Source organism: Acomys russatus, chromosome 23 (assembly GCF_903995435.1).
Source record: "Acomys russatus chromosome 23, mAcoRus1.1, whole genome shotgun sequence".
NCBI lineage: Eukaryota > Metazoa > Chordata > Mammalia > Rodentia > Muridae > Acomys > Acomys russatus.
In genome coordinates, this window is record NC_067159.1 from 23,631,884 (window position 1) to 23,638,864 (window position 6,981).

General features: G+C 42.6%; 1 protein-coding gene across 2 annotated transcripts in view; it reads right to left on the minus strand.

Moving 5' to 3' along the window:
- The window catches only part of Abcd3 (ATP binding cassette subfamily D member 3), a 221,766-nt gene that overhangs the window by 28,955 nt on the left and 185,830 nt on the right, over positions 1-6,981 (minus strand). The gene's annotated exons all lie outside the window — the stretch shown is intronic.

Here is a 6,981-nt window from a genome sequence, read left to right on the forward strand (position 1 = left end):
ATAAATCAACTTGAAGTACAAGGTTGACTTGCCAGTTAAGGGCTCCTAACTTAACAATGGTGCATCCACAGTACACAGTGAGAGAAGCCCAGTGCTGGGCTGCCCTCCCAGTCCTGAGCTGAGTGTTACTGTGTGCTGGGGACAGGACAAGATATTTGTGCCACTTTACATGCCATTTCTACAAGCCCCACGCACTACTTGGTACTTTCTTTATGACATTTATTGTTCAAGACAAAAGAACACATTGAGGGATTCTTATTTCATCTGAACTGAGGAATATATTTCAGGAATCTGTCCTGTTACAGCCTTCTGAAAAAATCACCTAATTGCTTAAAAAAGAAAAAAGAGAAATAAGCCAATGGCAACACCACCAGGTCATATTTGTCACCCATAGGTCTTTTCATTTTTAAAAAATTATTATAATTGATTCAGATAACATCGTGATTGTTACTCCCTCACTTGCATCTTCCCAGTCCCACCCCCTCTCCCTCTTTCGCCCCATTCCCCTCCCCTAGACCTCTGACAGAAGGGGACCTCCTCTCCTACCATATAACCACAACCTATCAGGAGTCTTCTGGATAGCCTGCATCTCTTTCCTCTCTGTGCCATCCAGGCCTCCCCACCAAGGGGAAGTGATAAAATTGGAGGCACCAGAGTTCATGTCAGAACAGTCTTTTCTCCCCTCCCACCAGCCATGGAAAATGAATGAGCTATCCATTGGCTAGATCTGAACAGGGAGCCTAGGTTCGCTGCATGCATTGTCCTTGGTTTCTGCAACAGTTTGTGCAGGCCCCTCTGAGCCCCTCAAGACCCCTCAAAATCCTGCTGGCCTTGATGGTCTCATTCCATCCCCTGACTCTTCCATACCACTCTCAGCACTCTGCCCAGAGTCCAGCAGTGAGTCCCAGCATCTGTCCCAATCCCCAGCTGGGTGGAGTCTCTCAGAGGCCATCTATTTTGGACTAATATTCACTTATAATTGAGTATATAGCATGCATGTCTTTCTGGGTCTGGGTTATCTCACTCAGGATGGTGGTGTCTAGTTCCACCAATTGCCTGCAAATTTCATGATTTCCTTGTTTTTAATAGTTGAGTAGTATTCTATTGCATAAATGTACCACAGTTTCTTTATACATTTTCCAATGGTACATTTACACAATGGAATACAACCCACTGGTCTTAGATGGTTGAACTCTCTAGGCAGCCCAAGTTTCTACCTTGATTTCAGTGTCTGTTCTCACTGTCTGGCTTTCTAAGCACAAGCAATGACCTGGGAGGACTCAATGACCCAGATGAGTCGGGCTTCCCACTTCCTTGGCACAGTCTCACCTCCCCCCAACTGTGTGCTGCCCCCTTAGAGAAGTGTGGGGGGACAACAGACCTGGGCACTAGGCTCGGACTCAGTCAGTCTCTATGTTCTTTGGCTACTGAACAGGCTGGCCACCTCACATAGGCAGCTTCAGGTTTTTCCCCATGGGAAAGGAACTGCTAAGATAGAAGGAGGGTGCAGAGAAGGGAAACAGGAACTGTTTCCTGGGTCCTCTCCCAGGGAATCAATGTTTTACTGGAAATGCCACTGATGACTCTCAGTGCAGCTGATGATAGATTCCAGGAGGGACCCAGTCTCCACCAGACGTTCCTCTCTGCTTTAGTTCTTGCCTTTCCCAGTCCCAATTCTCAGCATCCTCACTTTTGTACATGGACACCTTCAGGGGAGCCCAGAAAATTGAATGATGTAACAAGGACCCAGACCTTAGCACAACTGACTTCATGATGGAAGTACCATTCAAGCCATAAAACTCAGCACATAGACAGCACCGCCTGCCAAAATGAAAACAAAGACCTAATCCATCAAAGTCCATAGTTCTAGGAAGGTCTCTAACTTACTAACCTTGCCTTTGGCTTCTTAAGTTCTGCATCTGTCTAATTGTCCTTGTTAACTGGAGTATGCCAACACAAAACATGCTTGTTTTGTTTTGTTTTTTGTTTTGTGCTTAAAACTCACCTAAGAAAGGCTTGGTTCTATACAAGGATCCCCAACACCCAGTATAGTTGCCAGCCAACTAATAAACACTTTCTATTACTTTAAACCCATGCCCAAACAGTCTTCTTTGGGAGATACACCACACACACACAAATGGATTCCTGGACTCAAATTTGAAAGCAATTGAAGACTAGATATATGCACACATACATTTGGGTTGATCCCAGGACCAGTGTCTTCAATACAGATCAGAGATCCACATCAACATTTGAGGGCTGGCCCAGCTCCCAGTTGGTTATCTCAAGAGGAATTACCATGACATTCTTAAGCAAGCACCTACATAGGTGAGCTCCTGATTTTAAAGTTGACTCTACAGGTAAGAGTGCTAAAAACAAACAAACAAACAAAACCAAACATCTAGGTACTTGCTGGTGGCTTTGGCAGCTTTGAATGGTTAGCTTCTCCTTCTCTCACCAGTCAATTGGTCTTGCCATGCCCTGTTCTAAGACAGGTTCTTGGCCTGATTTAATCGCAGCTCTTGAAAAGATTCAAAGTGCATTACAGAAGGCCAGCCTTGACCATGAACAGAGCATAGTCCAGGTAAGAAAGGACTTATCCTGTATAAAATATTGGGAATCCACCAGGAGTTAACAGCATTGCAGTCACATAGAAGTGACTTAAGTGGCACCTGCCATCCATAGCTCACAGTGGTTTCATGTCTGGATTGCAGAGTCAGCAGAGTGTATGGTGGGCTATGACCTTCACCACCACTGTGACCTTCATAAGACAACACATCCCTTGGCTTTTCAGATTTCTAGCTCTAGTCCCTCCTCACTAACCCTGCAGAAACACCAAATGAGGTCACAGATGAGGAGAGCTAGACCCACAGGCTCAGATGTTCAGTGCCTGGCAGGCATTGTAACCTACAACTAAACTGTAAGACTAGTTTCCACAGCTCTTCACTGTTTCTCCAGTAGGGAGTTTACCCAAGAGTTTGTGTATGTATGTGATGGAAGAGATCATACAACAGAATATGGTTTTTATTCTATAGGACAATTTCCTTCCAGAAATAAAAACAGTATAATTTTCAAATATGGTACAAATTTTTGAGAAATTATTCTGTAAACAAAACTTACCTAAGCCAATTTTATTCATATTTTGAAAAATAGCTAACTACAATGTGCATATCCAAGATTCTTTCTGGGATATTTCCATAGAGATAATGGTTGAAACAAACCAAATGTAAGTAAGAAAATGCTTTCATGAATGCACAGCTTGTTTGGATGGGTCTGTAGAGTACAAGCAGAATAATGGAACTTTCAGGACAGGAACTTTGCCCCTGGTCTGTGTGTCAATCAAAAGGCCTGACTCCTCCCCAGCTCTGCAGATGTACCTGCTGCTGCTAAGTTCTGCATGCCCCTAGTTAAGTGCAGTGGCCAGAGAAAGCCTGTGATCTGTGCCATCCCACTCACCTGGATGACTAGACCTATTGTTATCATAACACTTAAGCAAGGGGCCCTTTCTAAGCTGACTGATATTCCTGAATGCCCTGCCTTGGTGTTGTATAGTGGAAAGAGTTTGTAAGAGGTTAAGAGGTAGCCTGTTTTCATGTCTAATTCTCCTTAGCTGTCTGATATTGGTTGATACAACTTTTTGGAGCCTCACTCTACACCTTATAAATGGAAGCATCTGTTTCATGCAGGAGTTCCATCCCAATAGTGTTAGTCCTACCTCTAACTCCTCATATCCTCTGGGATGTGGAGAGTGAGGCTGGAGACAGACTGTGCAGCTATTGACAGCCATGGCAGGAGGGACTGGTGTCTAGAATTCATTCAGAGACCATCTTCTGATTCTATTCCATCCTAATATATATTCCAGCAGGGTGTAGATGATTGTGTAATAAATTAGCATTTTCATAGAACCTTCCACAGAATAGTGGGCTGAAGGGCCATGTTGTGGCAGCTTAGAAGTGGACCCTTGTCCTCAAGAAGGTCAGAGACCAGATGGCAGTTCTGTGTGCAGCAATCCTTGTGCATTGGGTACATGATGGCTGCTTCTCTGGGAAGCAGAGATGATCAAATGTGCCTGGCTTAAGATAAACCTGGCTGTGACAGGCTTAAGTCTTTTGGCTTGGGAGGGAGTAGAAAAAAATTATCAGTGAACAACACTATAGAATTGTTTCCTCTTCATACATGAAGAGGAAAGCATTTAAACCTCTGGAATCTTGACCTAAGTAGGAAAGATGATATATTTCAAAGGACAGAGACTTTTTGTTTTACTTTGCACATCTCTGGTCTAGCACAGAATCCCGAAGCTACTAGGCATTCGAGTATCTGCTGAGTGAATGGATTGCTACACATAAAATTCAGTTAGAAGTCTCAGGGATGAAGTACTAAGGCTTTCTTGAAACAGTGCTATCGTACAGAAGTTTAAGCACATGGTGTCGTATTAATAAAAATACTGGTTAAAAATTTTTTAAAAGTGAATTTTGTTACCAAGATTATGACGATGATCCATTTGTGATTTATCTATGATCATTGCATATACATAATAATGTTAACTGTTAATTGCTAGGAAAGTGTGTTTCACAGGCAGTCAACTAAGCCTTGAGTTTGCAGAGGTATTTGTGTGCTAAAAATTGCAAGACTTAGACTAGAAGATTATTCTCTAAAATTGTGGGGTTTTTTTTTGTTTTCTGTTTCTATTTGTTTTGTTTTGTAAGCTGGGAATGATGGTACACACTTTAAGCCTAGCACTTAGAGGTGAAGGCAGGTAGATCTTTATGAGTTGGGTGCCACTCTCGTCTATACTAATAACAGCCTAGCCAGGGCTATCTATATAAAGAGAACTTGTCTCAAAATGCTCTAGATAATAAATGAATAAATAGATAAAAAACAAAGAGTGCTTTTCAAAATCCTGATGCTGTGTGATAACTAAGTAAGTGATCAACCTGTGAGCAGAAGAATTTTGAATGGTCAAGATAACAGATTTTCACTGTATAGTTTCTCAACTAATTTTACTTGAAATATAAACTGTGGATACTACATAATTATTTTCACAAAGATCCATAATCATAACTGCCAATTTCTCCATGACTAAACCTGCCAGATGTTTCTTTGGTTTTGTTGAATCACCTTTTCTCCCCCACTCAGAACTCTGTGTTCTCACTAACTCTGAATTCCCTCGGGCCTTTCTCATATTTTGCATTTTACCTGAATATTTTTTGTGGGAAATGGTAACATTGCTCATTTTACTATATCACACTAATAGGCTTAAAAAATAATTATTTTCAATTTTACATTCATCATGAATCTTAGCTTGTCTTTTTTCCTGGGGAGACAGACATTTTGAGGATTTATGTTAAACAGCCACTAAGCCTGACTTTCAGCAGTCTCCTCACATCCCATGACTGGGCAGATTCTGAATCACCCTAGAGTGCAGGCTGTTAGAAAAATGAAACCAGCCCTGAACTTCTCCATTCTGCCCTGAAGCTACCTCTCCTCCAGTCAGAAGTCCTGGAAGCCAGAAAGAGCCTCAGCCACCTTGGGGCAGCTGGGACTGGCTGCGGAGAGGTGCTTTTGCATGTGGTGGATTTGCAGGTTCTTGGTAATCAGATTATCTCACTGTAGCTCCTAGACAACACAGCTCTCAGTGACAGTGCTCATCTCTCGAATGCTGGTGAACACTTTCAGTTGCATGCGTGGCTGCATGACAATCTTCATTGATTCACCCATGTGCAGAAAGGACCTCCTAGGTGCTAAGGACTAAAGGGAGGAACCTGATGCCACCACCCCCTGCCTCAACCTCCCAAAAATAGTGTGAATGGGGAAGATTGACATATGAGTGCACAACTGCAATTATGTAAAGTCCTCGATGAACCTGAAGGGGTAAAGATGTTAACATGCTCGATAAACGTGCAGAGGAAGTGCTGAAAGAGAGTCCTGGTCATTTGCAGACTCCTCATCAGCCACATTTCACCACTGCTTATGCAAAAGGAAATTAAGCTTTCTATGTGTCTTCACGCATGTGTGTTCTAAGGAATAGCCAGCAGGATATTTCTGTCTATGAACAATAAGTTCCCCAAACTCCAGTGTTTTCCACACCTGCTACAGAGCACTCTTGAGTGTCTGTGGATGGAAAAACTAACCATCCTTTTTAGAGTTTTCTGGGTGCAGTCTTCCTGTGCTGGACTGGGAGTAGAAGAAGGCAAGGTCACGAGGGAAAGCCCCTAGAGGAGGGGGCCATATGTGTTTACATTGTGGAGTTGTAATGGATGTCTAAGAGGTTCTGCCCTGTCCATTCTCAAGCATAATCAGGAAGCGTAATCAAAGCCACCGTGAGTGTGACAATACTTTAGTAGATTCTTACACCTCTCAGAGCCTACATGGTAGACCTAAGCTTTAATATATAATATATATATATATATATATATATATATATATATATATATATATATGAAATGTATATGAATACGAAGCGATGTATATGAACCTGTGGGTCCTGACTTCTTGGTGGTTGAAAGGCCCTTTCACAGGGGTCGCCTAGTACCATCAGAAAACACAGATATTACATTACTATTTATAACAGTGCAATTGCAGCTATGAAGTAGCAAAGAAAATAATTCTATGCCGTGGGGTCACCACAACCTGAAGAGTGAAAGGGTCACAGCATTGGGAAGGTTGAGAACAACTGGTGTAAAGGAAGGGACAATATGGACAGTCAACCAGAAACGACAGGAAATCTTTTGACAAGATATTGGACAAATGCTTAGCCATAGGATACATGATATTCTCAGACCTGAACAACTTCACAGCAAAGCCTAGAAAGGGAAGCTAGGACATAAGTTGGGGGGGGGGGCAGGGGAGCAGGGTTGTCAAATGGCCTTTAGACCTAATCCAGGGCACTTGTCCATGCAGACAAGTGCATTTAGTACACCATCCTGCACAATTTAACAAGGGACTGACAGAATGTTCTGCTTGCAGCTGGGCTCTTAGGCA